Genomic DNA, 22284 nt, shown 5'->3' with positions numbered 1-22284 from the left:
GCTGGAAATGGCCCACCTTGATTATCATAATAAGCTATTACCAGCAGGAGAGTGGGGTGGGGGGGAGAAAAAACCTTTTGTAGTGGTAAACACCCATTGTTTCATGCTTTGTGTGTATAAAAAGATCTTCTGTACTTTCCACAGTATGCATCCGATGAAGTGAGCTGTAGCTCACGAAAGCTCATGCTCAAATAAATTGGTTAGTCTCTAAGGTGCCACAAGTACTCCTTTTCTTATTGCGAATACAGACTAACACGGCTGTTACTCTAAAACCTGTCCAGATTGCTGGGAACTCTGCGCTCCTCCCCTCCCTGGGGATGCAGATAACCTAGAAGATGCCCTTACAGCCTGTGCTGAGAGCCTGAGAGCCTCTAAGCTGCAAGAGGTTACCAGGCTTTCCTCGGGAGTGAGCCCACATGTGAAATTATTGCAGATGCTCCGGGCTGGAGCGCACCATACCCCAAGGTGCCAGCAGCACGCCAGGTGCATCCGGACTGAAGCCAGCACTGCAAGCACTTCAGCAGCTCGGGCTTGTGGGTCCTAGCCCTGGTGGGTGCCAATAACCACTCAAAGCCAAGGCTCAGGGAAAGGTTTGTACTAGGGCTGGCAGGACAGGGGAAATCCTGCAGAAGTGTAGACAGTTACAGTGCATGGTGAGCAGTGGTGGGGCCTGTTTGGGGCCGGTCCAGCTGAGAGTCAGGGCTTCTCAGGTCTAGCATCTGGGCTGCCCTTCCCAGGCCTGTGTCTGTCCAGGCCTGCAGAAGCTGGCAGGTTCCAGGCTAGGCTCAGTTCGTGTCTCTCACTGGGGGCCTCTGTAACGCTCCCTGCCCAGCCGCGTCTGCTCCCCCAGGTCCCATGCACCCAGGGCCACGGCTGGGCTTTCCCGGGCCAGCCTCGTCTTTGAGCCTCCGCCCTCTGTCCGGGCAGTTTTCAAACAACAGGCAGACCGGAGAAGCTGCAGCTCAGAGAGAGCCCCGATTGGCCCGCTTCCTGATTGGTCCCTCCCCTGCATCCGCAGCTGACGGGCCCATTCCCCTGCAAGCCCCAGCTGCCGGACCCTGCCCTCCCAAGCCCCAGCTCCCAGCCCCGGCGAGGGTCTCTGCCGAGGGGTGGCACTGTCTCTGCATCCTGGGCTTGTGCCAGCTGCCCTGCCACCGTGGGAGAGAGCAACACTGCCCCCCGCCTCCAGCGAGTACCCCACCGCAGGCACCCCTCCAGCTCCCCCAACTGCACCCAACCTCCCGACCAGAAATATGGGAGCCCTACAGGCAGACCTGCCCCAGCTGCCCTGGCCGGAGCTCCCGGCCCATCCCAGGCATGACTCTGTGCAGTCCCAGGAGCCCCTCTGCAGCTCCTGGCCAGCCGGGGTGTGGCTGCTGCTTCCCACAGGCCCCGTCACTGCCTGGCTCAAGGTCTTTCCTCCTGCCTGGCCAGGGCAACGGAAAGTGCCCTAGGGAGGAGGCTGCTGGGCACCTTAGTGCCCTGGCCAGAAGTGCTGGACAGGCCCTGGGCCGGGCGGCGGGGCTGTGCAGTGGGGAGGGGGCTGATGGGACTCATAGGCTCCTGCTCAGCGGGTTCGTTGCCGCTGTTGCTACTCTTGGGTCTTTCTCTCTGAAACCCCAGAGCCTGGCTGGGAACAGGTTGGTGGCTTACTGGTGATCTGCAAAGACACCACACCTGGCTGCCTACACTGCTCTTTTGGCTGGCTTCTGGGGGCCTCGAAAGCACAGCCCACGGTGAGCAGCATGGGCAGCCTGGCCTCTTCTTTGCCCTGTTCCCATCGAACAGGCTGTGTGCGGAGGCCTCGAGCCGTCCCTGGGGCTCCTAGGGGCACGGCCACACCTGTGAAATTCTCCCACGCACGGCTGTGTCCCCGTGGGAGTGACAGGGCTGGACTTGGGACCGTCACAACGTGCCACGAAACGGCTTGAACAGGGGGCTCTGGTAGGGTTGCCAACCCTCCTGATTTCGCTGGGAGTCTCCCGGAATTGGGCAGGCTCCTTACCTACCTTGGCTCCGCGCCACTCCTGGAAGCGGCTGGCACGTCCCTGCGACCCCTGAGGGGTGGGGGCAGGTGTCTCCACACGCTGCCCGCACCCCGAGCACCAACTCCGCAGCTCCCATTGGCTGGGAACTGCGGCCAATGGGAGCTGCGGGGGTGGCACTTGCAGGCTCAGGCAGCACACGGAGACCCCTCGGCGCCCCCCCCCCCCCCGACAGGGACATAGCGGCCACTTCCAGGCGTGGTGCGGGGCCAGGGCAGGCAGGGAGCCTGCCTTAGCCCCACTGTGCCATCACCCGGACACCGCCCGAGGTAAGCACTGCCTGGCCGGAGGCTGCACTCCCTCCTGCACCCCAACCCCCTGCCCCAGCCTGGAGCCCCTTCCTGCACCCAAACTCCCTCCCAGAGCCCACAGCCCCTCCCACACCCCAACCCCCTGCCCCAGCCTGGAGCCCCCTCCTGCACAGAACCTCCCTCCCAGAGTTTGCACCCTGCATCCCTTCCTGCAACCCAGCCCTCTGCCCCAGGCTCAGCCTGGAGCCTCCTCCCACACTCTGAACCCCTTGGCCCCAGCCCAGAGCCCCCATCCCCTCGTGCACCCCAACCCCCTGCCCCAGCCAGGTGAAAGTGAGGGAGGATGGGGGAGAGCAAGCGAGGGAGAATGGAGTGAGTGGGGTGGGGCCTCAGAGATGGGGGCTTGGGGTTCCCTCCTCTTGGCCAGCCAACTCCCCCAAAACTGGAAACCCCTCCAGCCGCCTCCCCGCAGCTCCCCCCCCCCCAGCCTTTGTCCAGTTTCCCGGGCAGAAGGTGTCACCTCGCCCCAGCCCCCCTCCTGGCTCAGGTTACAGGCTCAGGTATCTTCCCTCAGGTGAAGTCTCCCATCTCCAATGAAACTCCCCTGCAACATCCCCAGATCAATCCTCCCCACTCCCTGCTCTTCACACCCTCCCCCTCCCCCGCGCTGGCCAGGCAACGGCTCTCATGGGGCCCCCAGGGGCGTCTTTTCTCTTGGGGCACCGCCCCCTTGCCCAGGGTGGGTGCAACCTCCAGAATAGCTGAGCACCGGCCTTTCTGCAGACTGCAGCTCTGAGCGCCCGGCCTGTGGTGTGAGCATGCCAGGGATGCCCATTGCCCTCTGCTGCCTGGTTCTTCCTGGGTGCGCCCCAGCCAGGCCGAGCAGGGAACGAGAGCAGGGTTTTAAGGAAAGGTTGAAGGTGAGGAGGCAGCTCTGTTCCAGGCCAAGGCGGGGAAGCAGCTTCAGGCACCATGACGGGTTCGGTCACAGAGACCCCCTTGGGACTGTCACCTGATGTGCTGAAACTACCTCTGAGCCGGTTTTCCCTGTCATAGAATCATAGAATCATAGAATATCAGGGCTGGAAGGGACCTCTGGAGGCCATCTAGTCCAACCCCCTGCCCAGAGCAGGACCAATCCCAACTAAATCATCCCAGTCAGGGCTTTGTCAAGCCTGACCTTAAAAACCTCCAAGGAAGGGGATTCCACTACCTCCCTAGGTAACGCATTCCAGTGTTTCACCACCCTCCTAGTGAAAAAGTTTTTCCTAATATCCAACCTAAATCTCCCCCACTGCAACTTGAGACCATTACTCCTTGTCCTGTCATCTGCTATCACTGAGAATAGTCTAGAGCCATCCTCTTTGGATCCACCTTTCAGGTAGCTGAAAGCAGCTATCAAATCCCCCCTCATTCTTCTCTTCCGTAGACTAAACAATCCCAGTTCCCTCAGCCTCTCCTCATAAGTCATGTGTTCCAGACCCCTAATCATTTTTGTTGCCCTTTGCTGGACTCTCTCCAATTTCTCCACATCCTTCTTGTAGTGTGGGGCCCAAAACTGGACACAGTACTCCACATGAGGCCTCATCAATGTCGAATAGAGGGGAACAATCACGTCCCTTGATCGGCTGGCAATGCCCCTACTTATACATCCGAAAATGCCATTTGTCTTCTTGGCAACAAGGGCACACTGTTGACTCATATCTAGCTTCTTGTCCACTGTCACCCCTAGGTCCTTCTCCGCAGAACTGCTGCCGAGCCATTCGGGCCCTAGTCTGTAGCGGTGCATGGGATTCTTCCGTCCTAAGTGCAGGACTCTGCATTTGTCCTTGTTGAACCTCATCAGATTTCTTTTGGCCCAATCCTCTAATTTGTCTAGGGCCCTCTGTATCCTATCCCTACCCTCCAGCATATCTACCTCACCTCCCAGTTTAGTGTCATCTGCAAACTTGTTGAGGGTGAAATCCACACCATCCTCCAGATCATTAATGAAGATATTGAAGAAAACCGGCCCCAGGATCGACCCCTGGGGCATTCCACTTGATACCGGCTGCCAACTAGACATGGAGCCATTGATCACTACCCGTTGAGCCCGACAATCTAGCCAACTTTCTACCCACCTTGTAGTGCATCCATCCAGCCCATACTTCTTTAACTTGCTGACAAGAATACTGTGGGAGACCGTGTCAAAAGCTTTGCTAAAGTCGAGGAATAACACGTCCACTGCTTTCCCTTCATCCACAGAACCAGTTATCTCATCATAGAAGGCAATTAGATTAGTCAGGCATGACTTTCCCTTGGTGAATCCATGCTGACTGTTCCTGATCACTTTCCTCTCGTCTAAGTGCTTCAGAATTGATTCCTTGAGGACCTGCTCCATGATTTTTCCGGGGACTGAGGTGAGGCTGACCGGCCTGTAGTTCCCAGGATCCTCCTTCTTCCCTTTTTTAAAGATTTGCACTACATTAGCCTTTTTCCAGCGTTCCGGGACTTCTCCCGATCGCCATGAGTTTTCAAAGATAATGGCCAATGGCTCTGCAATCACAGCCGCCAATTCCTTTAGCACTCTCGGATGCAGCGCATTCGGCCCCATGAACTTGTGCACGTCCAGTTTTTCTAAATAGTCCTGAACCACTTCTTCCTTCACAGAGGGCTGGTCACCTCCTCCCCATGCTGTGCTGCCCAGTGCAGTAGTCTGGGAGCTGACCTTGTTCGTGAAGACAGAGGCAAAAAAAGCATTGAGTACATTAGCTTTTTGCACATCCTCTGTCACTAGATTGCCTCCCTCATTCAGTAAGGGGCCCACACTTTCCTTGGCTTTCTTCTTATTGCCAACATACCTGAAGAAACCCTTCTTGTTACTCTTAACATCCCTCGCTAGCTGCAACTCCAGGTGTGATTTAGCCTTCCTGATTTCACTCCTGCATACCTGAGCAATATTTGTATACTCATCCCTGTTCATTTGTCCAGTCTTCCACTTCTTGTAAGCCTCTTTTTTGTGTTTAAGATCAGCAAGGATTTCACTGTTAAGCCAAGCTGGTCGCCTGCCATATTTACTATTCTTTCTATACATCAGGATGGTTTGTCCCTGTAACCTCAATAAGGATTCTTTAAAATACAGCCAGCTCTCCTGGACTCCTTTCCCCTTCATGTTATTCTCCCAGGGGATCCTGCCCATCAGTTCCCGGAGGGAGTCAAAATCTGCTTTTCTGAAGTCCAGGGTCCGTATTCTGCTGCTCTCCTTTCTTCCTTATGTTAGGATCCTGAACTCGACCATCTCATGGTCACTGTCTCCCACCTTCCCATCTCCTTTAGCTTCCCCTACTAATTCTTTCTGGTTTGTGAGCAGCAGGTCAAGAAGAGCTCTGCCCCTAGTTGGTTCCTCCAGCACTTGCACCAGGAAATTGTCCCCTACACTTTCCAAAAACTTCCTGGATTGTCTGTGCACCGCTGTATTGCTCTCCCAGCAGATATCTGGGTGATTGAAGTCGCCCATGAGAACCAGGGCATGTGATCTAGTAGCTTCTGCGAGTTGCCGGAAGAAAGCCTCGTCCACCTCATCCCCCTGGTCCGGTGGTCTATAGCAGACTCCCACCATGACATCACCCTTGTTGCTCATGCTTCTAAACTTAATCCAGAGACTCTCAGGTTTTTCTGCAGTTTCAAACTTGAGCTCTGAGCAGTCATACTGCTCCCTTACATACAGTGCAACTCCCCCACCTTTTCTGGCCTCCCTGATCCCTGCCAGCTTGGGACTCCAGACCCCTGCCTTGTTGAGCCAGACACGCCAGCCTGCTGCAAACACAGACCCAGGGTCTGAACCATGTCCCCAAAGCTGCAGGGTTTAACTGAAAACCACTCAGCAGGTACTCCTGTCCCCAGCACCCAGACACCCAGCTCCCAATGGGATCCAAACCCCAAATAAATCCATTTTACTCTGTATAAAGCTTATACAGGGTAAACTCATAAATGGTCTGTCCTCGATAACACTGATAGATATGCACAGCTGTTTGCTCCCCCCAGGTATTAATCACTTACTCTGGATTAATTAATAAACAAAAGTGATTTATTAAGAATAAAAAGCAGGATTTAAGTGGTTCCAAGTGATAACAGACAGAACAAAAAGAAAACGAGTTCTTGTGGCACCTTAGAGACTAACAAATTTATTTGAGCATAAGCTTTCGTGAGCTACAGCTCACTTCATCGGATGCTCACGAAAGCTGATGCTCAAATAAATTTGTTAGTCTCTAAGGTGCCACAAGTCCTCCTTTTCTTTTTGTGGATACAGACTAACACGGCTGCTACTCTGAAACCAGACAGAACAAAGTAAGTCACCAAGTAAAATAAAGCAAAACCATGCAAGTCTAAGCCTAATACATTTAAGAAACTGAATACAGGTAAATCTCACCCTCCGAGATGTTCCAATAAGCTTCTTTCACAGACTAGAGTCTTCCTAGTCTGGTCCCAATCCTTTCCCCGATACAGTCCTTGTTAGTTCCAACTCAGGTGGTAACTTGGGGATTTCTCATAACTGACAGCCCCCTTGTTCTGTTCCACCCCCTTTTATAGCTTTGGCACAAGGTGGGAATCCTTTCTCTCTCTCTCTCTGGGTTCCCACCCTTCCCTCTAAATGGAAAAGCACCAGGTTTAAGATGAATTCCAGTTCCAGGTGACATGGTGACATGTCACTGTAAGACCTCATTCTCCATTCTTTCAGGGTTGGGCTGCAGGTTACCAGGAAGGTTTGCGAGTAAACAGAGCCAATTACAACCAATTGTCCTGGTTAATGGGAGCCATCAAGATTCCAAGCCATTATTGATGGCCCACTCTTTGCATAGTTACAATAAGAAAAGGAGTACTTGTGGCACCTTAGAGACTAACCAATTTATTTGAGCATGAGCTTTCGTGAGCTACAGCTCACTTCATCAGATGCATACCGTGGAAACTGCAGCAGACTTTATATATACACAGAGAATATGAAACAATACCTCCTCCCACCCCACTGTCCTGCTGGTAAAAGCTTATCTAAAGTAAAGCTATTACCAGCAGGACAGTGGGGTGGGAGGAGGTATTGTTTCATATTCTCTGTGTGTATATAAAGGCTGCTGCAGTTTCCACGGTATGCATCTGATGAAGTGAGCTGTAGCTCACGAAAGCTCATGCTCAAATAAATTGGTTAGTCTCTAAGGTGCCACAAGTACTTCTTTTCCTTTTCTTTTTGCGAATACAGACTAACACGGCTGTTACTCTGAAACCTGTCATAGTTACAATAGGCCCTCAGAGTAATACTTCATATTTCTAGTTTCAGATACGAGAATGATACATTTAAACAAATGGGATGACCACACTCAGTAGGTTTTAAGCTTTGTAATGATACCTTACAAGAGACCTTTTGCATGAAGCATATTCCAGTTACCTCATATTCACACTCATTAGCATACTTCCATAAAATATGGAAGTGCATATGGAGTGCAGTGTCACACCCTCCTCCTGAACTTACTGCCAGAGCCTGGGACCCTGTCCATGGTGGCGGCAGTACATGTAAAATCCCGGTTTGTCTCTGGTTACACATCCTCCCAGCCCCTCTAAACCCTACAATGTCACTCACAGGTGTCCTAGCAAGGTGCAGGGTTCCTGGTCCCCTGGTGCCTGAAAACAGGTTGGGGTGTAGTATTGCTAACAGAATGCAGACAGCAATGTCTGTTAAAGTGTAGGAATCTTGGCATTTAGCCACCAATGCTATGAGGCGGCGTGCCTCAGTTTCCCCTTCTACACGGCAGTGTTGGCCTGTTATGCTTTTGATGCTGTGCCAAGCTCTAAGCCTGTTTACAGGTAGAAACTGAAAAGCAACATGCTTGTGGGACATTCCTGTGTCCCCCAAAAGGGAAGGTGATCCCGATCCAGCTGTGGGCTCACAGCTACCAGCTGTGACAGACCCTTCACTGGCCAGCAAAATCCCCCCCAGCCCTTTCATTCAGATTGGGCTTGCTTCCAGCTACAGAGTCCTTGGGGTCTGCTCCCACCCCAGCAGTCGTCAGGAACCCAACTTCCAGTGGGGGAGGTTTAGGTTGGATATTAGGAAAAACCTTTTCACTAGGAGGGTGGTGAAGCGCTGGAATGGGTTACCTGGGGAGGTGGTTGTCACGGACTGTGGGGGAGTCCAGGCCCTGCACCCCTCTTCCTGGGATTCACTGAGACTCTCAGCCAGCCAGTAAAACAGAAGGTTTATTGGACCACAGGAACACAGTCTCAAACAGAGCTTGTGGGTACAACCAGGACCCCTCAGTCAAGTCCTTCTGGGGGCGCAGGGAGCTTAGACCCCAGCCCTGGGGTTCCCTGCGTTCCACCACCCAGCACAAAACTGAAACCAACTTCCCCCCCACAGCAGGCTCTCTCCTGCAGCCTTTGTCCACATTCTCCGGAAGAGGTGTTACCTACCCCTCCCCTGGCTCAGGTGACAGGCTCTCAGGTCTCCCATCCCCAGTGAAACTCCCCTGCCACATTCCCAGGTCAACACTCCCCCGTCCCTGCTGCCTCACAGTGGCGGAATCTCCTTCCTTTGAGGTTTTTAAGGTCAGTCTTGACAAAGCCCTGACTGGGATGATTTAGTTGGGGATTGGTCCTGCTTTGAGCAGGGGGTTGGACTAGATGACCTTCTGAGGTCCCTTCCAACCCTGATATAATACGATTCTGTGATCTCCAGGATACATGTCCCTGTGCACCCCAGGGCAGGACCTGTCCCCTGCTGACCTGCAACTTCCTGGCAGTGAGAAGCTGGGAAGGCCTCCCTGTTACAAGGTGGAGCATCCCCCTCCCCCAGGGAGATGATCACAGGACAGGAGCTGGCTTTATCCATCTCTTCCCCCAGGAACTTGCCTAGCGTCATGGGGCTACAGGAACTGGTTATGACCATCCCTGCTGCGACCAAGGAATTAAAGAGACACTCCCCTATTTCTCCAGCAACACTTGTGACTTTACCCCCCCCCCCCCCGGGGCATTCAGCACAAGATTCCTTCTTGCTGCTCACAAACCCTGGGACAGATTCTGCCACATCGAAAAACTCATTCCCCAGTAGAAACAGTGCAAAACTGTGGGCCACTGCTGCAGTACTCAGCGCAGCCTGCAAATCACCAGTTTCCACCTGCACCGTAGCTCAAGGTGCAAGGACTTTGTAACCTCCCCCCAGTTCTAGTTCTGCCATTTTCCCTGGTAACAAATCCTTCTCCCAGATCAGCTCCCTCCTGACCACAGAGATCTCTGCACCCCTGTCCCTAAAACTTTGGAGCACTTTGCCATGAAGCTTAACAGCATCCATGTGCTCACTGCTTGGTCACGTTGAAGCAAGTTATGTTGGGCCGGCGCAGGGAACGCTGGGATCGGTGCCCGGGGCGGGGCCGGCGCGGGGAACGCTGGGATCGGCGCCTGGTGCGGGGCCGGCGCGGGGAACGCTGGGATTGGGGTTATCACATACTGGATCCCCACTGTGCTGATCCACATATCGTTCCCCTGAAAGGTGTGCTCTTACCTCTGACAGCTGGCATCTGAGCCTTGGGACGGGAGGGCTCCCCAATGCCCATGAGCTGGGTGTGCCAGCTCTTAAGCTGCAGAAATTGCCCTTGGAGCTGGAATTTGTCCTGGTCGCTCATGAGCTTGCCGCCCATGATTAACTGCATGAGGCCCAGGCCCCACTGCCTGGAAATGGGGGGACACGTTTGCATCTGAATTTGCGACAGGGACAGCTGGACTCTGTATCCAGCTGTGGGAAGCAGGCCTGGCGGGAGTGACAGGGACACAGAAAGGACGGGGGGCGGCGGCCAACCCGGTCAACAATGGAAGGGACCCTCGCGTTCCTATGATTGCTTCTTGTCTGCAGTCCCGGTGTGCAGCTCGTCAGGACAGGCCCTGCTGTGCTGGGCGCCCACCCACCTGTATGAAAGGCAGAGGCTACTTTCCCAATACCTAGAGTCTCTGTCTGCGCAGCTCCGTGGCCACTGCTGCTGCTGGCTCAGGTCTGGGGAGCTGCAAAGAGGAACAGTCTCCTGCCGGGAACCTGGGAAAGCAAATTCAGAGCATTTTCCGAACAGCCTGGAAAGGGTTAAATGGAGCAGCTACTGGCTGGGCAGGGTGCTGGAGTCCCTGCAGAACAGGATAGGGACAGGTTGGTTGGGTCCCTCCCCTCCCAGGCCGGCACTGCCCAGATGGATGCGTGAGAGAGGCAGCCAGGCCCCAGTTCTCAGGAATCCCATGCAGGGGGTGGGTGTTCTGTTTCCCTGAGCGTTCAGAGTTGTGAAATCTTGTTTCTTGGAGCCAGGGAGTGACAGGAGTTTGTTCTCTGTCTGCCCACGCCTCTCCCAAGCCCCTCAGCTGAGCCCTAGACCCTGCTGGAGGAGGAAAAAGGGGGTGGGTTGTTTTGGGGGGAGGGTTGCACTTAATTAAGTGGGGTTCAAACTGGAAAACAGCAAGTACACACAGGCTTTAACAGCTTTACCTGCTAAAGCTGCCTGCCACCAGCTCACCTTTCTAAGGCTTTGTCTGCACTGGAGCTTCGTCGGCAACACTTTTGCCGTTCAGGGGTGTTTGGCCGACAAAGAGCAGCAGTGTGAATAGCGCTTTGTCACTCCTGCCACTCAAGGGGGGTGGGAGAGCTTTCTCGGGCCGACAGACAGCAGCTGCCCTGCACCCCTTGTAGCAGCATGGCTGTAGCCGCACAGCTGTGTCGCTAAAAGCTGCATCGTGTAGACAAGCCTAACCGTGTCAACCCCACGCTGCACGAGAGACCTGACTTCCCAAAGCATCAGCACGCGCAGCACTGAACTCTCCTGAACATCTGTCCAGCCATGTCCCGATGTGGGGGCGCTGAACATCTGGCTAGACACGTCCCAAGGGGGGTGCAGAACATCTGGCCATGCATGTCCCAATGGGGGGAGAGGGGGTGCTGAACATCTGGCCATAAACGTCCGCCTGTCCATCTGGCCCTGGGCACCTTGGCAAATCTAGGTCCAGGAGGTAACAGGTTTTTAAACACCACATAATGGAAATGCGTTGAGCGTCACCCCAAGCATTCCAGAACTCCGAGTCTGGCCCCAAAATTAATTAAATTGGCTTAACAATGAAGAGGTTTTAAATATTAATAAATGGAGGGTTCGTGTACGTCATCCAGTTTCTGAGTCAGAAGAATATAGGGCTGGCAGGGACCTCGTGGGGCAGAGGCCAGTCTCAGCCCTCCCGGGCAGCCCCACCAGATCATCCCCTTTGTACGCTCATCAAGCTCCAGCTCGAAGCCAGTTGAGTTGTTTGCTGCGACGCCAAAGGGGAGGCTGCTCCAGCACTTCACTCCTCCAATGGTGAGAGATACGAATTTCCAGCCTCCTCCTGGCCCCTTTGTTCTTGCGCCAGCCTGGTCCTTTAACTTCAGTGGCTCCTCCCTCTCCCTGCTGTTTACGCCCACCCCCAGTGTATTTATGGGGAGCAATCCAATCCCCAGGTCCCTGCATTTTAGGCTAAACAAGCTGTGACTAAGTGGGGCCGGGGGGGTCTTGTTTTTTCAGTGCTTTGCATGCAGAGTGTGTGGGAGTCGGTCTCCCTGTGTGCTGCTTGTGTAACGAGGTGATGCGAGAGGGAGTTTGTTGTTGCAGAGGACCAGCGGTGACTTCGCCTAGCAGTTGGGACCCCAGACAACGGCCTGGAGATGGGGGACCCTAGTGACCAGTGACCTGGTGACCAAGAGGCCCAGCCCAGCCCAGCTTGGAAGTCAGCCGGTTCCTGCCAGTGAGGGAACAAAGGGCGGAGGAGAGATGGCCCCAGCAGCCTGTTTACGTGGGACAGAAGACAAAGGACAGAGGAGGGGCTTGGGGGAAGGTGATATAGGGTGATCGGCTGGAAGGAGGGGGCTTCTGGAATGGGGAGAGATAGCGGCCGAAGCCCATCTGGATGCAGGAGAGACCTAGATGTCCTGTGCTGAGGGATTCTAGGCCCAAGGGTCCTGATAACCTCCTATGCTGGGTTCAGACATTCAATAAACCCCCCTGTTTTACGCTGGCTGAGGGTTGCTCCAGTCTAGAGACCGGGTTGTGTTGCTCCCTCTGGGGGTGGAGGCCCCAAGGGCCTAGAGCGAGCGGACTCCCTGAGGGTGTTGACTAGCTAGTAAGGCCAACAGAGAGCCAGTCTAAAGGAACATCCTCCAACCGCATCGATCATCGGGGTTTGCTGTCAGCCCCTAAAAAAACAAGTAAATCAACTAGGATGTGTGGGTGTAGACAACCAAGGTATTAGGTTGGATATTAGGAAAAACTTTTTCACTAGGAGGGTGGTGAAACACTGGAATGCGTTACCTAGGGAGGTGGTAGAATCTCCTTCCTTAGAGGTTTTTAAGGTCAGGCTTGACAAAGCCCTGGCTGGGATGATTTAACTGGGAATTGGTCCTGCTTCCAGCAGGGGGTTGGACTAGATGACCTTCTGGGGTCCCTTCCAACCCTGATATTCTATGATTCTATGATTCTATGACTGCTGAATTGGAATTAATTTGCAAACTGGATACAATTAACTTAGACAGCTCTGCCCCAGCGATGACTCGGCTTGTGCTCCCCTTGCACCGTCATGGGGGGTGTTTGTCCTCGGTGAACGAGTTGCAGCTGGTGACACTCCCTGCGTGCAAGTGAGACTCACCCTCCCGCACCCGGGCGAACGAGCGCGGTGCTCAGCGTACTTCTCTGAAGCCACCTAGGGCGCTGAGATGTCTGCTGTGCTCGCCAATGGCCGCAGGAGCCGCAGCACCTCCAGACTCTGCCCCTTCCCTCCGCTGTGCTGGCCCTTACAGGCCCGGCTGTTACTGGCAGATCACAGGTCCCATGGTCCCGCCTTTCAGCAGAAAGGGCAGGAAGCTACAGCTGAGGAGGGGGAAGAAGGGCAACCAAGAAGGATTCCTGGTTGTTGTTTGGGCATTCCAAGAAGGGGCACCTATGATGTTAAGCACCGACGTTTTCCCCCTACAAGGGGGCCCATGGCAGAGATGGGCGTGCTGGAGGCTCGGAGAGGTGCTGTTCCAGGAGCCGGAGGGGCCTACGGCTTAACCCTGAGAGAGAGTGAACCTCCAAGAAGGGCTGTCCCACTGAAGGGGGTTCCTCCCAGGGACCGTACAGAGCCGAGAGAGAGCACGAGTCCTGTGAGTCCGTCACACAAACCACACTTCCTGGGGCTGGCAGGAAGCCCCCAGGGCAGGCTTTCCATTGCTCTCATCAGCCTCAAAGCCCTGCTTTTCGCCTGCCCTGGGGGCTTCCTGCCAACTCGGGCATGAATTCTACTTTCCGCTGCTTTCTCAGCACCCTTGCAGTGAGACAGATAGTTATTTAAGGTTTCACACCCGGCAGACATGGCTGGGCTGCCCAGTCTGATACAGCTGCCCAATGCACGGAGCTTTGCCTACTGGCAAGGAAGCTGCACCAGGCACCCAGAGAGGCACAGAGATAAAGGACGTATGTCACCACCTCACCCCTTGATGAACTGCACCCTCAGCAAGTTCGTGGATGACACTAAGCTGGGGGGAGAGGTAGATATGCTGGAGGGTAGGGATAGGGTCCAGAGTAACCTAGAGAAATTGTAGGATTGGGCCAAAAGAAATCTGATGAGGTTCAAGAAGGACAAGTGCAGAGTCCTGCACTTAGGACGGAAGAATCCCATGCACTGCTACATGGGGACGGACTGGCTAAGCAGCAGTTCTGCAGAAAAGGACCTGGGAATTACGGTGGACGAGAAGCTGGATATAAGGCAGCAGTGTGCCCTTGTTGCCAAGAAGGCCAACTGCATATTGGGCTGCATTAGTAGGAGCATTGCCAGCAGATCGAGGGACGCGATCGTTCCCCTCTGTTCGACACTGGTGAGGCCACATCTGGTGTCCAGTTTTGGGCCCCCCACTCAGAAGGGATATGGACAAATTGGAGAGAGTCCAGCGAAAGACAACGAAAATGATTAGGGGGCTGGGGCACATGACTTATGAGGGGAGGCTGAGGGAACTGGGGTTATTTAGTCTGCAGAAGAGAAGAGTGAGGGGGGATTTGATAGCTGCTTTCAACTACCTGAAAGGGGGTTCCAAAGGGGATGGATCTAGACTGTTCTCAGTGGTGGCAGATGACAGAATGAGGAGCAATGGTCTCAAGTTGCAGTGGGGGAGGTTTAGGTTGGATATTAGGAAACACTGTTTCACTAGGAGGGTGGTGAAGCACTGGAATGGGTTACCAAGGGAGGTGGTGGAATCTCCATCCTTCGCGGTTTTTAAGGCCCGGCTTGATAAAGCCCTGGCTGGGATGATTTCATTGGGGATTGGTCCTGCTTTGAGCAGGGGGTTGGACTAGCTGACCTCCTGAGGTCCCTTCCAACCCTGATATTCTATGATTCTATGACCTCAGCTCTAGGGAAGGAGGTTTTCCCAACTCAAATACCCAAGAAGGACACACCCAAGACAGCCCCATGCCACAGAGCGCGTGAGAAACCAGAGTCTCTGCACAGTTCTCTCTCATGTTGTTCCAGGCTCCTGCAGCCTGGGGCGTTCTCAGCAGCACCTCCTGTCCCACGTGACTCACCCATCCCACTGCATACATGCTGCATACAGGGCCTCCCCTGGCCTGCTTGCTGAGGCCTTGAAAGCGAGCCAGCAGCTGACATGGGAGATTTACTGAGCACGGTGAAGAGGCCTGGTCTGGATGAATGTGCCTACAAGGCAGAGTCCGGCTACACCGTCCTGAGATGTAAAGTGCACTTTGGCCATGCTCCCGGAGCACCCCCACCTCCTCATATCCACCTTTCACTGCAATGTTAAACCTACTGCATCCTTGAGCTTCAACCTGCTTCAACTCTCTCTACTTGAACGTGACCTCTGAGAGCAAACTTGCCTCCAGAACTGCTAAGTACAGAGCACAGGGCCCCCCAGTCCTGCAACCACACAGGAGAGCCAAAGCACTAGCCCCAGCACCCCCCATGGGCTGCAGCTGACAACAGACGAGGCCACTGGACTAGCTGCTCCCATACAACAAGCCTCTGCAGAGAACTGCCCCGTGGTTCACTTGACATGGCTACGCCCTGCCTAGTCTCTCTGTGTTCTGTGTTATAGGGCAGTGTCTGCAGAGCACCAGCACCTGCCCTGGAGAAGCCAGTGTCAGTTAGGAGTATTCAAGCTTTCGCGCTACACAGAATTCTCCTTCACGGCTGGGAACGGTGCTCAGTGTGTCACCACCAAATACAAGGGGACGGATTGCTCAGCATACACAGTTAACGGAGGGTCTACCGGTTTATGCTAAACAATCTGTTGCCCCTTGTATTTACTGGTGACACGCTGGGCCTGGAGAAGAACTCTGTGTAGCTTGAAAGCTTGTCTCTCTCACCAACGCAAATGGATCCAATAAAAGATATTCCCTCACCCACCTGGTCTCTCTAATATCCTGGGACCAACAAGGCTACAACACTGCAAACAGCAACCAGGAGGTTGATCAGGGATGTGGTTCCAGACTGAGACCCCCATCAAGCACTGAGCAAAAGAAGGCTTCAATGATGAAGGGGGTCAACAAGCATGTGGACCAAAAGGATCCAGTGGATATAGTGTACTTAGATTTTCAGGTCTCAGAGTAACAGCCGTGTTAGTCTGCATCCGCAAAAAGAAAAGGAGTACTTGTGGCACCTTAGAGACTAACCAATTTATCTGAGCATAAGCTTTCGTGAGCTACAGCTCACTTCATCGGATGCATGCAGTGGAAAATACAGTGGGGAGATTTATATACACAGAGAACATGAAACAATGGGTGTTACCATACAGACTGTAACCAGAATGATCAGGTAAGGTGAGCTATTACCAGCCGGAGAGCGGGGAGGGACGGGGGGGTCGGACACAACGACCTTTTGTAGTGATAATCAAGGTGGGCCATTTCCAGCAGTTGACAAGAACGTCTGAGGAACAGTCGGGGGGTGGGGTGGGAATAAACAACGGGAAATAGTTTTACTTTGTGTAATGACCCATCCACTCCCAGTCTCTATTCAAGCCTAAGTTAATTGTATCCAGTTTGCAAATTAATTCCAATTCAGCAGTCATAGAATCATAGAATCACAGAATATCAGGGTTGGAAGGGACCCCTGAAGGTCATCTAGTCCAACCCCCTGCTCGAAGCAGGACCAATTCCCAGTTAAATCATCCCAGCCAGGGCTTTGTCAAGCCTGACCTTAAAAACCTCTAAGGAAGGAGATTCTACCACCTCCCTAGGTAACGCATTCCAGTGTTTCACCACCCTCCTAGTGAAAAAGTTTTTCCTAATATCCAATCTAAACCTCCCCCACTGCAACTTGAGACCATTACTCCTCGTTCTGTCATCTGCTACCATTGAGAACAGTCTAGAGCCATCCTCTTTGGAACCCCCTTTCAGGTAGTTGAAAGCAGCTATCAAATCCCCCCTCATTCTTCTCTTCTGCAGACTAAACAATCCCAGCTCCCTCAGCCTCTCCTCATAAGTCATGTGTTCTAGACCCCTAATCATTTTTGTTGCCCTTCGCTGGACTCTCTCCAATTTATCCACATCCTTCTTGTAGTGTGGGGCCCAAAACTGGACACAGTACTCCAGATGAGGCCTCACCAATGTCGAATAGAGGGGGACGATCACGTCCCTCGATCTGCTCGCTATGCCCCTACTTATACATCCCAAAATACCATTGGCCTTCTTGGCAACAAGGGCACACTGCTGACTCATATCCAGCTTCTCATCCACTGTCACTCCTAGGTCCTTTTCCGCAGAACTGCTGCCTAGCCATTCAGCCCCTAGTCTGTAGCGGTGCATTGGATTCTTCCATCCTAAGTGCAGGACCCTGCACTTATCCTTATTGAACCTCATCAGATTTCTTTTGGCCCAATCCTCCAATTTGTCTAGGTCCTTCTATATCCTATCCCTCCCCTCCAGCGTATCTACCACTCCTCCCAGTTTAGTGTCATCTGCAAACTTGTTGAGGGTGAAATCCACACCATCCTGCAGATCATTTATGAAGATATTGAACAAAACCGGCCCCAGGACCGACCCCTGGGGCACTCCACTTGACACCGGCTGCCAACTAGACATGTTGGAGACTCGTTGGAGTCTGTTTTTGAAGTTTTTCTGTTGAAGAATTGCCACTTTTAGGTCTGTAATCGAGTGACCAGAGAGATTGAAGTGTTCTCCAACTGGTTTTGTAGATTTTCAGAAGGCCTTTGACAAGGTCCCTCACCAAAGGCTCTTAAGCAAAGTAAGCTGTCATGGGCTAAGAGGGAAGGTCCTTTCATGGATTGGTAACTGGTTAAAAGATAGGAAACAAAGGGTAGGAATAAATGGTCAGTTTTCAGAATGGAGAGAGGTAAATAGTGGTGTCCCCCAGGGATCTGTTCTGGGCCCAGTCCTATTCAACATATTCATAAATGATCTGGAAAAAGGGGTAAACAGTGAGGTGGCAAAATTTGCAGATGATACAAAACTACTCAAGATAGTTAACTCCCAGGCAGACTGCGAAGAGCTAAAAAGGATCTCTCAAAACTGGGTGACTGGGCAACAAAATGGCTGATGAAATTCAATTGTTGATAAATATAAAGTAATGCACATTGGAAAACATAATCCCAACTATACATACAACATAGTGGGGGTCTATATTAGCTATTACCATTCAAGAAAGCTAACAGAATGTTGGAAATCGTTAAGAAAGGGATAGATAATAAGACAGAAAATATCACGTTGCCTCTATAGAAATCCATGGTATGCCCATATCTGGAATACTGCATGCAGATGTCGTCGCCGCATCTCAAAAAAAATATATTAGAATTGGAAAAGGTACAGAAAAGGGCAACAAAAATGATTAGGGGTATGGAACGGCTGCCATATGAGGAGAGATTAATAAGACTGGGACTTTTCACCTTGGAAAAGAGATGACTAAGCTGGGATATGACTGAGGTCTATAAATGTAGCTCACGAAAGCTTATGCTCAAATAAATTTGTTAGTCTCTAAGGTGCCACAAATACTCCTGTTCTTTTTGCGGATACAGGCTAACACGGCAGCTACTCTGAAACCTGTAAACAAGGAAGTGTTATTTACTCCTTCTCATAACACAAGAATTAGGGATCACCCAATGAAATGAATAGGCAGAAGGTTTAAAACAAACCAAAGGACGTATTTCTTCACACAACGTACAGTCAACCTGTGGAACTCCTTACCAGAGGATGTTGGGTCATAGTGGATCACAAACTTATATGCATCAACAATGTAATCCTGGTGCAAAAAAAAGTGGACATCATTCTGGGATGTATTAGTACAAGTGTTGTAAGCAAGACACGAGAAGTAATTTTGCTGCTCTACTCTGCACTGATAAGGGCTCAGCTGGAGTACTGTCTCCAGTTCTGGGTGCTACATTTCAGGAAAGATATGGGCAAATTGGAGGAAGTCCAGAGAAGAGCAACGAAAAGATTAAAGGGCTAGAAAACATGACCTCTGAGTGAAGATTTAAAAAAAACCTGAATTTGTTCAGTCTGGTGAAGAGAAGACTGAGAGGGGACATGATAACCATGGTGGTGTGGCTGAAGCAAGTACTCACCAGCAACTACACACCACACAACAAAAACACCAACCCAGGAACCAAACCCTGCAACAAACCCTGGAGCCAACTCTGTCGACATATCTATTCAAGGGACACCATCATAGGACCTAATCACATCAGCCACACCATCCGGGGCTCGTTCACCTGCATATCTACCAATGTAATATATGCCATCATGTGCCAGCAATGCCCCTCTGCCATGTACATTGGCCAAACCAGACAGTCTCTACGCAAAAGAATAAATGGACACAAATCTGACATCAGGAATCATAACATTCAAAAACCAGTTGGAGAACACTTCAATCTCCTTGGTCACTCAATAACAGACCTAAAAGTGGCAATTCTTCAACAAAAAACTTCAAAACCAGACTCCAACGTGAAACTGCAGAACTGGAATTAATTTGCAAACTGGACACCATCAGATTAGGCCTGAACAGAGACTGGGAGTGGTTGGGTCTTTACAAAACCTAAACCTAATTTCCCCCATACTAATTTCCTCTACTGTTACTCACACCTTCTTGTCAACTGTCTGAAATGGGCCACTCTCATTCCCACTTCAAAAGTTATTTTTCCTGCCTTGGTATCCTGCTGTCAATTGAATTGTCTTGTTAGACTGACCTCACACTTGGTAAGGCAACTCATATCTTTTTATGTATTTATACCTGCTCCTGTATTTTCCACTCCATGCATCTGATGAAGTGCATTCTAGCCCATGAAAGCTTATGCCCAAATAAATTTGTTAGTCTCTAAGGTGCCACAAGGACTCCTCATTGTTTTTGCTGATACGGCTACCACTTTGAGCTCTGAAAAGGGCATCTTACGAAAATCCCAGATGGTGCAGAGTCCAAACCCTGAATCCAGATCTCAGATCTTACAAGCAGATGAACCCCAAGAGATAGTGCAAGTTCCACTGAGATTCAACAAAGAGGAAGAATCAGAAAAGTGGGTGTCACAGGGGAGAGCAGAATCTGCCAAGAGCTGCTGCTGCTGGCAGGTGGAGAAGAATTACTAAACAGAGAGTCACCAGTCACTAAGGCCATGCCTACTCTGGCAATTGAACGACAAAACTCCCGTCCCTCAGAGGTGTTAAAAAAAAAACCACCCTGAAATACAAAAGCCCTGCCACGACAAGTGCCAGTGTGAACAGCGCATCGCTCATTGTGGGTGGACGTTTTTTGTCGGCAGGAGAGCCAACAAACAGCAGCTACGCTGCGTGACCTTTACTGGCATGGTAGTGGCGAGACAGCCATGTTGCTAAAAGCTGTGCAGTGCAGACCTAGCCCAAAACGACCCTGTGCCCCTCTGGATCAGTAAGTGACCAGATGGATCCATGGTGTCTCCTATTACTCAAATCTGGAGAGTCTATAGTCAGGGGTATGGGGTGGAGAGGAATGTAGATTGAAGCCAGCCTTCAGTCAGATTGGCATCTCAAAGTGGCTGTGCACTTCTGCCTCAGGAACTTCAAAACAGAGTTTGTGTCAAGCAGGTGCTTTGCCTAGGGACATGAGAAACTGAATACTGAATATGTAAGACCAATTCCAATAGAAAAGTCTTCAGCTGGTTCTCATCCTTTCCTTGATTTGCACATAAGTGCGTCCAAATAGAGCAGGCCCAGGGAGGGGAGGGAAGGTCCCTCTCAAAGGCACTTGAGCAAGGGGTACAGAGACAAGCAGCCTTCCAAGAGGCATTGGAGGAATCCAGGTGCTTCAGTGCCACCAGGGCCCAGCCGCTGAAGGGTGTGGGATGAACCAGGACGGCAGGCACTGCTCAGGACGAGGTGTACCACAGGAGTTGTCTTTTAACCGTTAACACCACGAAACAAAACAGGCAAAAAGCTCCTCAAGGTAAATACAGACGACCCAACCTTTGAAGTTCTTTATCACAGTAGATTAACAAAAACTGGGTGGGGTCAAGGCCACAGTGCATATATCCTCAAGTCTGAATGTTCAGATCCACTAGCTAGTGTTAAGGAAAAGTTAGCACGTGTGACTCCATTTTGGTTTGGGGCCCACCATTGTCTAAAAGCAAGCGCGTCATGCACCAGGAGGAGTGTTCCTTAGATACTGCATTCCTGTGAAAATCCTCCTCCTTGTCTCCAGCCTGCCTTGACTCCCGGTATCTGTTCTTTGTCTGTCTCTAACTCCCTATCTCCTGGCCTTTGATGTGAGGCCTCCCATCCTGATAATAAAAGTTACTGATGCATGGCTTTAGGACCATGCTGTGTCATTAACATACTAGTTTAGCACGAGGAATGTACCAAGCAGGGATAGGTGGTAGACAAGAAAAGGGTTTGTTTATTGGCTAAGGTTTCCGAGCACGAGGGCAACATGCTTTGCTAAGAGGTATATAACCTTTGTATAATCTGTGTTCGGGGTCCCCTCCTGGCTAGCAGGGGGGCACCACACTCGAGCATAATAAACTTGGTGTTTTTTGGGAACTCTGCAGTTGTGGACTTTGTTTATGTGCCTCAGCCTAGATTCGAACTGTGCGTGTCCTACCAGGTGTAATTCGCAGCATTTGTGTGCGTGTCCTACCAGGTGTAATTCGCAGCATTTGTGTGCGTGTCCTACCAGGTGTAATTCGCAGCAGTTGTGTGCGTGTCCTACCAGGTGTAATTCGTAACAGTTTTGGCGACCACGAAGGGACTCTAGGCTCGCCCCAACAAGCGAGACTACACTCCTCCTCTCGGACAGCTCCAGCCGGCACAGGGTGAGTTCACCTTTGAGAACTCCGAGGAGGCGGGTTGTGAGCTGTCGCTTAGGCGATAAGGTGGCACATTTGGTGTCCTTTTGGTAGCCCATTATGGGTTCTGGGCAGCGTGTAAGTAAGGAGACCCCTTTGGCTGAAATTCTCGAGAATTGAGGGAATCTTTCTGGTACCTATGGGTTAGGTTAAAAAAAAAAAAAAAGCTGTAATCTTGTTCAAGGTTGAGTGGCCAGCATTAACAACTCAAACACCTTTCGAATGGCCACCGGATGGTTCCTTTGCTGGGGAAAAATTAACAGCGCTTAGAAAAAGGCTGGAGAACAAAGCTCCAGCCCAGATGGATTATTGGTATGTATGGGACAACTGGGCTTATGCGCATGCGAAAGGACGTCCTCTTTCCTCTTCCTTTTCTTATTCATCTCAGGGGTCTCCAGCCCTGCTCTGTGCTATGCCTGCTTCTGCCCCTCCTCTGGCTTACCCTCGGCTTTCTGACTTATGCCCGTCACCTCCTTGCTTGCCAATTGGCCGTGCGTTCTGTCCAGGTGACAAGCCTCATGGGGGAGGACTCGGGTAGCCTTTGTGAGTGAGAATATTTAAGAGAAGAGACCAGGAGTGCTGGGGGGCTAGTTAAGAAGCCCATCCTCCTTGTTAAATTGGTAGTGAAACAAAGCTGGTGCTCATGGAAGGGACAGTTCAG

The 22284-nt window shown here is 51.8% G+C and overlaps 1 long non-coding RNA gene across 1 annotated transcript in view; it reads right to left on the bottom strand.

The window, feature by feature from the left end:
• LOC144260817 (uncharacterized) overlaps nt 1–22284 on the bottom strand; it is a 142946-nt gene that overhangs the window by 1439 nt on the left and 119223 nt on the right. The window contains exon 3 of the long non-coding RNA XR_013345057.1: nt 10256–10346. This is a non-coding gene — a long non-coding RNA (uncharacterized LOC144260817). The remainder of the gene's footprint in view (nt 1–10255; nt 10347–22284) is intronic.

Source organism: Eretmochelys imbricata, chromosome 2 (genome assembly GCF_965152235.1).
Source record: "Eretmochelys imbricata isolate rEreImb1 chromosome 2, rEreImb1.hap1, whole genome shotgun sequence".
NCBI classification, from domain to species: Eukaryota; Metazoa; Chordata; order Testudines; family Cheloniidae; genus Eretmochelys; species Eretmochelys imbricata.
Note: the sequence above shows the minus strand (reverse complement) of the source record. Positions and strands in the feature narration are given on the sequence as shown.